A 10,945-nucleotide genomic window follows, 5' to 3' on the forward strand; every position below is an offset into this window, starting at 1 on the left:
ATGAGGCATAGGTAGGTGGTAGAAAACCCATCAGCATATATTGTGCTGAGTAAAGATTACACATTATGGTGTTTCTCAGTGCCAGACCTTACTGGTTAAAAGTAGAAAATTGGTTCTAAGAAGTCATTTCATCAAAAGGAGAAGCAGAAGTTAGTGCCACTCTCACCACATTACACAGATAGGATGAAATAGGAATTCAAAGTAACAGACTTAGATTCTCACTGAAATAGGACAAAACTCAAACACATTGGTATCACTGAGTTATTGATTTCATTTTGTGTCAAAAATGAAATGCTACATCCAACCTGTTCTTAGGAATATAAATGCATGTGTAGTGTGTATATATCCTCTCCCTCTCTCTTCTCTCTCTCTCTATATATATATATATGTATATATATAGAGAGAGAGATAGAGATAGATATAGATATAGATGTACACACATATATATGTGTGTGTATATATGTATATACTAATATACATATGTATCAGTATTATATGATGCCATTGTTTGTTAACTAATTATTAATAACACCATTACTTATATATTATTAACAACCATATAGACTCAACACTGAGAGAGTGCACATTCATATATACAAACACATGATATATAAACAGAGGGATAAATTAATAGGGGAGAGGAGAGGAGAGGGAGTAAGAGAAGAACAGAGGGAGAGAAGGAGAGAGGTATAAAAGGGGAGAATGGGAAGGATGGAAGAAGAGGATGGTAGAAAAGAGAAGAGAAGAACAAGCTCATTTTTTTCTACACAGAACCAAAATTGAACAGAGAGATATAAGTTACTTAAATCTATTTCTAGAAAAGGTGTTCAAAAATTTATTTTTAATATTCAGGTAAATTCTAGTTTATAATAAACATCTTGTATGTATACTCCTAAACACAGTTTTATCTCCATAAAATATTCCTCTGTCATTTGTTTCCTCTTACCAGATGATCCGAGTCCTAGAAGACCTCACGTGTCAGCCTGGTTTTCAAGGGGAGAGACTTCAGGTGTTAGGCTCTCTGTCATCAGCTCTTTGGTGTTTGTGTTTTTTCTTATGTTCTCTTTCCATAACACAAACAATGATTGGGTGCTTGAAGTGAAGTGGAGGTTTCCACTGATGACCAAGCCCTGCATCAGGTCTCTCTAGCACCATAGACTCTTCCCACAGAGGCTTATATGCTTCTACAATCTGCCACTAACCTGATCTGTCAATAGTGTAGCCTCCAGGTTGAGCTCTCCATGCTTGGACTAGAACCAAGACCACATCTACACCACAGTCACAATAGATATAGCAAATATGGAGTTCTGAGGTCTATTGAAGGCTCAAAATGAATAAAAAAAACCTACCTAACTGTCAGTACAGGTATAATCTGAGGAATCCTGTATTTGCAATGTTGATAAGTATTATTACAGCACTCTGTTTTTCCCCTTATATCACTATTTTCCATTATATAAATTCTGCAGTCTTTTCTTAATGTCTCTCCCCCTTGTTTTCTAAGGGGAATTAAACTGTGCCTTGCAAAAACTAATTTTATTTTTGTTTATGTGAATGAATTTATGAATGGATGAACAAATAAACATTGCAAGACTAGTGAACATATTCTATTACATGCGAGCTAGTTCCTATCTAAAATTATTCAAGGAGACATATTCTGGTAGAGTAGATGACTTCACTGTCAGCTTTCACAAACAGTACTTTAATATGCTGATGGGGCTACTAAGCTGTCAATAATAACCACCATCAAATTTTATCCAAATCTAAAAAAAACTATAAGGTCAGTTATGGAATCCACATCACCATCCAATTTTCTACTTGAAAGTCACCATTTGGGGATTCCATTCACATAATATCTATTTTTCTTATAAATTCCAACCCAACTGCTCTCTAAAACTTAGAATACCATCTTGGTGCCATGACTTAAGGTGATGTCACTGTTTAAATATAAATATCCTTTAATGGTTGATATTTTAAACCCTACAACTTGGCTTACTTATTTCCATTTTAAAATATCTAGTTTAATCCATTATTCATTAAGGAAGACTTGAAAAGGAGTGTTATTTCATATATCAATGTTATTGTCAGCTAATGGATACTACATAATGCTTTCTGAATTTTGAATACTTATACTGGAGTATGGTTTCAGGGGGGGAGAAGAGACATCATAAAGCCATGAGCAAGGGAAAGTGAAGCAGCCTCCTTCAGGGTGATTTTGCAGAGAAGTTAAGTACACAGAATGGGAAGAACTGACAGCATGATCTTTGGATGTGATTTTACACTCTGGCCCTCCTGTGTGCTTTCTTTCAAGTTCCAATCAGAAAACACTTAAAAGTAGAGGGTTCATGTGCTCAATTCAAACATTTCACTAAAAATAATACCTCATATCACAATTTAATAGGAGACTTATTAAGAGTTAACAAAAAAAAGTTCTCTGCAGTAAAAAAGAACAATACTGACTTTTTTTGGAAAAGAATTGCCTACACAGCCCACAGAAATGCTCTGTGAGCCAGAAGGGCAAGGCAATATGCTCAGATGACTTTTTAAAATAGAGAAAATGAATTCTAAGTACTTAAAACCATCTAGAAACCAGTGAGAAAAAGAATGGTAGCAACTAATATTAATCCATTCTGTTACCAGAAATTGATTAACAATCATATTCCTGGAAGAGAGGCTCTTTCAGTATCTTATATGATTTTGATAATACAACCTTACTTTCTGCAGTGAGAAATTATTTCCCTCAATGACTACTTCTTAGTATCATACTTCATTATATGTTAAAGCTTCTTAGGGTACAAAGAAAATGCCCTCACCTCAATCCATTACTGTAATCAATAAGAAATTCATCATTTTTTAAATGATGACTACAATTATTTCAATTTTTCATGCTGTGGGCATTACTGTGGTTTCTACAAATCACTACATTCATATTTTTCAACTTCACTGAGTATGTATAGTATAAGTTATTTTGTCCTAAATACAATTTCCAAAAAACTTTTGTTGGTGAAGAGAAGCTATTTGTGTAAAACATAAGAGTATTTTCAGAAAGGAATTTTCTTTTAACTTACCAAGAGTGCACAGGATACACACAGGGGGGCTAAGGAGAATGAGTGGCAGAACGCAAAACAAACAAAAACTTTAAGAAAACTCAACTTGGCTTTATAAAGATGCTTATCTGAACTACATGAGGCTAAGATGTTTAACAATGATTGTTATTTTACAGCTTATTATTTGCACTCCTATGTCAAATATAAGCAGAATGTATTGTTTCCCTAGAAGAATTAATGTGGCAATGACTTATCTATATTATCCCTATTTACCAAAGCAGCACAAATGTAGCTGCTCAAGGAGATAGAATGTCCTCAAAGGCAAAAGTTAAATCAAGAAACACTGACCCATTCGTACTCTTCAACTAGACTAGAAATTTTCGAAATTTATAATTCTCTGCATTCTCCCACCTTGGGTGGAGCACAGTGAGGACACTGCTCATGGTAGATAAGAAAAGAATGATTTCTTTTTAGAAGAGATGCTACGGTCAGTTTTTTTTACCCACAGAAATCCTGTATTGACCATTAGACTTGCCTCAAAATCAAACTCCCTCGTTTAATCTCATTTATTTTTTTTAAACAGAAGAAATAATTTGACTCAGAGATTAAAAAAGAAAATAAAAGAATAGTTAGGAGAGGAATATTTCCTAGTTGAATTGAATGATTTGCTTTCTCTGTTCTTATTTCTCCCTAGCCTACCACAAAAATTTAAAAGAAGATTTGATGGTGTCATTAAGCATGTATAGGGATTCCAGTGTGTCACTAGTGGGTCTTTCATGATTGCACGTGGAACTGAAATCAAAGTCCCCAAGGCTCCTGCTCTTAAAAATATACTTGAGAACCCTTCAGCCTGGGAAGCACACAGCAGGGAGCCATTCTCTTTCCTGCATCTTTATTTTCCTTCTACTGCCAGCAATATGTTCCCATTTCTCTTCTGAAAATCTCTAGGTAACCAAAGTACAGATTAGCTCTTCCTGGAATGGCACTCTTGCTTCTCTCAATTTTTAATTTCCTGGATATAGACTTTACCGTATAGGTATATTTTTAAAATGTTCCAATCTCCATCCCTCCCCCCGCCTTTCCAGTTCCCTTTTCATCTAGACATATGCTGGCCTGTATTCTTGCCTTGACCAAGGAGTCATCTTCCTTAGCTATTCTCGTCCAACTCTAACCCAAAATGTCCCCTGGTATCATGAGTTTGTTGTGTTCGCCTTGTGTTATAACGACACAGTTTTTACTTCAAACTGCAGCTCATTTTCTATACCTATACACTCTGGCATGTACAGTTCAGTGATCCTCACATTGTTTCTTTTTCCTGGCTTGGTGAAGTACAGCAGCTTAAGTTTGGGGAAAAGGAAACATAATAACCTTCTGCATGGTACTCTGGTCAATCTAACCTCCCCAGGAAAGAGGTGGGTGGGAGGAAGGATAGGATTGGTGGTTCTGAGAACTGTGATCACTGTCACCTAAACATAAAACTTCAGTCGTTCAGCCATGTGACTGAGGACTGGAAACGGCTCCTCCATCAAGAGCTGAAGTGGGTCAGCCCTAAGTAGTATATGAAAGAAAAAAAATGAGGACACTGTGAAGCACAACTTCCAATAATGTGGCCCTGCTAGGAAACCAGAGTATTAACAACAGAGTCCTGGCTACCGCAATCAAAGATGAAGTGGGTGTTTTTGATGTATGGCCACAGCCTGGATTTGAGGGAGAAAGGGAAGCTTTCAAAGACTGTCAGGTCCTTCCTGCACTAGCTGCAGTTTCAAATCTAAGAAAAATCTTTAGAAACAATACAATAATTGTGTCAGCTATTTCTGTGCAGAAAGGCCAGTATATGGGCTCACAACTAAAATATTAAAACCGAAAATCGGTGTTCTCGCTTTACTTGTATTCACTTGATGAATATTTCATGTTAAGAAGAATACATTTATTTCTATAAAATTATTTATAAAATGAGCTATAATTGTATTCTCAATGTGGACTGCATAACATATATATCACAAAGATAAGATACAGATACATGTATATATTATGATAAAAATTTTTTAAATGAGCCAAGTGCAGTGTTGCATGCCTGTAATCCCAAAGGCTTGGAAGGCTGAGGCAGGAGGGTTGCAAGTTTAAAGACAGCTTCAGCAATTTAAAGAGGCCATAAGCAATTAGCAAGACTCTGTCTCAAAATTAAAAAAAAAAAAGAAAAAAGAAAAGAAAGAAGAGAAAAGAAAAAGATCTGGGGATGTGGCTCAGTGGTTAAGTGCCCCTGGGTGGGTTGGGGTGGGAATTAATATTTAACAGAAATGAAAGAACTCTTTTCAGCACTTTGTATTTAATGTAGGTGATAATGACCAGCAGACAAAAAACTTTAAATGAACAGCATTTTTTCACTGATTTAACTTTATGTAATTTTGTTGATTTGCTCATTACAGTTTTCTTCCTCGAAAGCAATCATTTTTGAAAAATAAATACACACTATGGCCCAAAATCAAGGTTCAAAGCATAAAACATAATATGACACACTTAAATAAAAAGATCACCATCTGTAAAATTCTCCGTGGAAACAGTCTCTCACTTAAGACTTCCCTGAATGGCATACCTATTTGTGAAGAGACACAAAGACCAGCAACCTATCTCAAACCCTACTGCAAGACATCAAAGCACTTTCTTTAGGACCATTAAGCATAATTGCTTTGCCTGAATGTTATTTTGCTTTCTTTGAATTTTGAGCACTACTGGCTTACTGGAATCTCACATAATTTAAGGGGCATACATTTTATGATGGCAGAGGAACCAGATGAAATTCTCATTCACTTTCATAGTTCTTGGAAATCTCAATATGTCAGTGTGACAAGTAGTTAATATACTTGCCTTTCAAACTTAGGGTAATTAAAAATAACCATTCTACATAATACTCTTTAGTAAAAATTATAGATGATGTAATATAATCAGACTTAAACTGATTTTATTCTCCACTGAGGACAGAAAATTAAAGAGCAGGTTCATTGGTACACAAACTATTGATCTTATAACTGACACTTAAAAAGAATTTTAAGACTCATTTAAAAATAAGTATCATCTAAATCTTTTCAGATACATGTTTTAATTAAAGTTTAATATATATACAGAAAAGCTCAATAAATTGTCATTAAGTCAGCCCACCCATGTAACCAACAACATCTACATAAAGAATATTTCAATATTTATATCCAGAGAGTTTCTCCCAATAATTACCCACTGGTTTTTCCAAGATTACCACTATCCTGATGTACAGTTTCTATATAACTATGGACTTTTTTTATATTAAGTGAATGGAATTGTAGAGTCAGAATTGACTATGTAAGTTGGGGGAGGGCATGCAAAATGAATATGATAAAGCCATCCTTCAAAAGTTATTGAGAACTTCAAAATGGTGACAGTAGAACATTAAATCAACTGGACTCCCTGTGCAACTGTATAGATTGCAGACACGTACTATCTACCTACATATATATATATATATATATATATATATATATATATATTATGAAATTAATTATTGTTGCTTTAAATTCTATGCTTCTATTCTTTTTTTTTTTTTTTAATTTTTTATTGTTGGCTGTTCAAAACATTACATAGTTCTTGATATATCATATTTCACAATTTGATTCAAGTGGGTTATGAGCTCCCATTTTTACCCCATATACAGATTGCAGAATCACATCAGTTACACATCCATTGATTTACATATTGCCATACTAGTGTCTGTTGTATTCTGCTGCCTTTCCTATCCTCTACTATCCCCCCTCCCCTCCCCTCCCCTCCCCTCCCCTCTTCTCTCTCTGCTCCCTCTACTGACATTCGTTTGTCCCCCTTATATTATTTTTCCCCTTCCCCTCACTTCCTCTTGTATGTACTTTTGTATAACTCTGAGGGTCTCCTTCCATTTCCATGCATTTTCCCTTCTCTCTCCCTTTCCCTCCCACCTCTCATCCCTGTTTAATGTTAATCTTCTTCTCATGCACTTCGACCCTACTCTGTTCTTAGTTACTCTCCTTATATCAAAGAAGACATTTGGTATTTGTTTTTTAGGGATTGGCTAGCTTCACTTAGCATAATCTGCTCTAATGCCATCCATTTCCCTGTAAATTCTATGATTTTGTCATTTTTTAATGCAGAGTAATACTCCATTGTGTATAAATGCCACATTTTTTTTTTATCCATTCATCCATTGAAGGGCATCTAGGTTGGTTCCACAGTCTAGCTATTGTGAATTGTGCTGCTATGAACATCGATGTAGCAGTGTCCCTGTAGCATGCTCTTTTTAGGTCTTTAGGGAATAGACCGAGAAGGGGAATAGCTGGGTCAAATGGTGGCTCCATTCCCAGCTTTCCAAGAAATCTCCATACTGCTTTCCAAATTGGCTGCACCAATTTGCAGTCCCACCAGCAATGTACAAGTGTACCCTTTTCCCCACATCCTCTCCAGCACTTGTTGTTGTTTGACTTCATAATGGCTGCCAATCTAACTGGAGTGAGATGGTATCTTAGGGTGGTTTTGATTTGCATTTCTCTGACTGCTAGAGATGGTGAGCATTTTTTCATGTACTTGTTGATTGATTGTATGTCCTCCTCTGAGAAGTGTCTGTTCAGGTCCTTGGCCCATTTGTTGATTGGGTTGTTTGTTCTCTTATTGTCTAATTTTTTGAGTTCTTTGTATACTCTGGATATTAGGGCTCTATCTGAAGTGTGAGGAGTAAAGATTTGTTCCCAGGATGTAGGCTCTCTATTTACCTCTCTTATTGTATCTTTTGCTGAGAAAAAACTTTTTAGTTTGAGTAAGTCCCATTTGTTGATTCTAGTTATTAACTTTTGTGCTATGGGTGTCCTATTGAGGAATTTGGAGCCCGACCCCACAGTATGTAGATCGTATATGCTTCTATTCTTTTGTGAGCAATATAGCATTGTTTACCATTACTTGAAACCATCAATTTTTTTGTCTGTCAATCTTTTGTGATGGAAATTTGATTTTTTTCAATAGGAATGATTATGAATAATGCTTACATCAATATCCTTGGGTATGGTTTGGGTAAATATATCCTTTGGATTTGTAAATATTAAGTTCAAAACCCCTTCCTCACACTCAAGTACTAATCTTCCATAAAGTAAGCCATACTAATCTACCATGATGTGTGGGAAGCCACCCTGCCCATGAGCTAAGATCTTCTCTCAACCTTGAGTAAAGGGAGTGTTGGTCTAGCATTGGAAGCCACGCCCTGTGCAGGCCCTTTGCTGGGCGAAGAAGTTTGCTTCAGCTCTGGACTTGAGCATTACCAAATGGGATTGGGCAACCTGCCTTGAAACCTTATCCCCTGCCTTATTTGGTGTAGAATATTCTATGGAAAATCCTGTGTGTTTTTTCCCTATAAATAAAGCGATTCTGGGTGTACTCTCTCTCTTGCCTTCCAGCATGGAAGAGGAACCTTGAGGTTGCAAGAGCAGTTCCACTCAATATGAAAATTATTTATGTGTCCTGTGCCATTTTCTTAGCTTAATGTTACAGCCAGCTCTTTCGAACCCAGTTTATCTCGTCAATGCAGGTCGCTGGTGAAAATGATGGAAATCATAATGGTGTTTCCCTCTGGCCTAGAGATGGGTAAATTTACATGGTGTAGGGGGATTATCTTGGCTTGGTCAAGAAAGATTTTATTGGGGCATTGGAAATATTCCACTGATAATATGATTTTTACAGATATAAAACACATGAAACTGCATTTAAAAAATCTATAAATTTTACTGTATCTCAGCTATACCTTCCATACCCTTTGGTGATAGGTAGCATGTAATCATCAGTCAACGGATAAATAAATGAATCCATTGGTTTTGCTATACTTACCCAGAGCTGTGGTTATTCACATTGAGGGATAGAAATATTGATTATATGGAGGGCAGAAAGGCAATATAGTAGAACCAATGCCTCTTTAATTCTCAAGAACACTTTTAGTCATAGATGAGTACTCAGTGGTTTGAAGTAAGAATTGTTGTCAGCCAATGACCTAAAAATTACTTTCCTAACTTGTGTGCAATAATTAAAAACAAAAATTGAAATTATCATAAAGAAAAAAAAAACTGACAAACTTTTAATCTTTCAAATTCTCTTCCAAAGTAAAATCTGTAAAAGAAGATGGGTAATTTTTAGGCTATTCTTCAGCATTAATTTCTGTTTTAAATGTCTCTACTTGATTTGTAAAATTATTAAAATTCAGTAATATTATAGGTTAATTTGATTCAGGTAACTAGTTATAAAGCCATCCTAAAGCATTACAGTATTGTCAATGCTTTGAAAACATCTAATAACAAAAGTAGATATTTTTGAAGTACAGTCTGTAAGTGAAATGTAAATGTCTAAAGTATCCCTTGCATATGGTAAGTCATTTAAGGAAAAAGAGATGTCCTGATCACTGTAGCAATAATGTCAAGAAGAAACTTCATATTATTATATTCACAGCTAGATAAACCATATTTCCCCTTCTGTTCCATGGTTAAGCATATCTGGTAATGAGTTTATCTCCATACTCATTTTTCAATTTTAATACATATGGTTGTTGCAATTATTGTCTGAGATGAAGTATGTAGAGATTAGATCACAAAGACGAGCCAAAACTTAGAAGTAGAACTGTAATAAACCCCTCTTTCTCTACCCTAGACTTCATCACACTTTTTGCCATGCTTCATCAATCATCATGCACAATTGATTATTAAACCCCAACTCATGATAAGTGTAGCTTTTTAACCCAAGATATCTAGTTAGAAATGACTTGTGCCATATGCCTTCAAAACTGCCTTCACAAATTCCCACTAACTGGTTTGATTTTAAAGATTAATGGAAAGTTTAGGAATTTGTATTTGTGATATTCGCCTTTTAATATTGAAAAAGTACTAAAAGCAAAGGCAGGCAAAAATGCCTAAACTTTATGAAAGAAATATGAACAAAGAATATAGACTATCTTCATCCTAATGCTCTTTTGCCCCAAATTCTTCCTTAACTCCTGGTGCCAATGATTTGTACTCCATTCTTAAACCTGTTCATTTAAAAAATATCGTGTAAATGGAATTATATAGTATGTAATCTGTTGGGATTAGAATTTTGCAGGTGGCTTAATTCTCTGAAATTTATACAGGTTGTTTTGCAGGGCAATAATATGTTCATGGCATGAATGCACAATTTGTTTATTTATCCATTGAAAGACATCTGGGTGATCTTCAGTTTGGGTTATTATAAAAATCACTGCAAACATTTGAATACAGGTTTTTCTGTGAGCTATGTATCTTCATTTCTCTTGGGAATATAGCCAAAGAATGCAATGACTTGCTTGGTAACAGTATATTTGTATTTTTTTAAAAATCCAATTTTCCAGAATATATGTGTCCTTCCCAACAGTAATGTATGAGTGATTAGGCTGCTCTGTATCCTTTGCATTTGGTGTTATTAGTATTTTATTTTAGCCATTCTTATAGGTATATCATTATGCCCCGGTGTGATTTTATTGCATTTTCTAAATAGATGATAGCATTTGAATTTTTTTGTATACTTAGTTGCTATCTGTGTATACATATCAGTGAAATGCCATTATCTCTTGCGTATATATGATTGATTTTAGAAGTTTCATTTCATAGCTCTTCACATATTTGAGATACTAGTTTTCCTAGTATGTAGCTTGTATTTGTGTCTGCTTATTAAAATTTTTCATACAACTAAAATTTGTTCATTGGTTTCAATGAAGTACCATGTATACATTTTTAATTGATGATTCTTTCAGTATCAAGTTTAAGAACTGTTTAGCCTTCCCATATGAAGATTTCTGTCCTATATCATTTTCTATAAGTTTGATAGTTGTAGATTTTACATTTCAGTTTGTGGACCATTTT

The sequence above is a fragment of the Marmota monax genome, unplaced genomic scaffold (genome assembly GCF_021218885.2).
Source record: "Marmota monax isolate L192 unplaced genomic scaffold, Marmota_monax_Labrador192_F-V1.1 WCK01_AAM20220418_F8-fsc00040, whole genome shotgun sequence".
NCBI lineage: Eukaryota > Metazoa > Chordata > Mammalia > Rodentia > Sciuridae > Marmota > Marmota monax.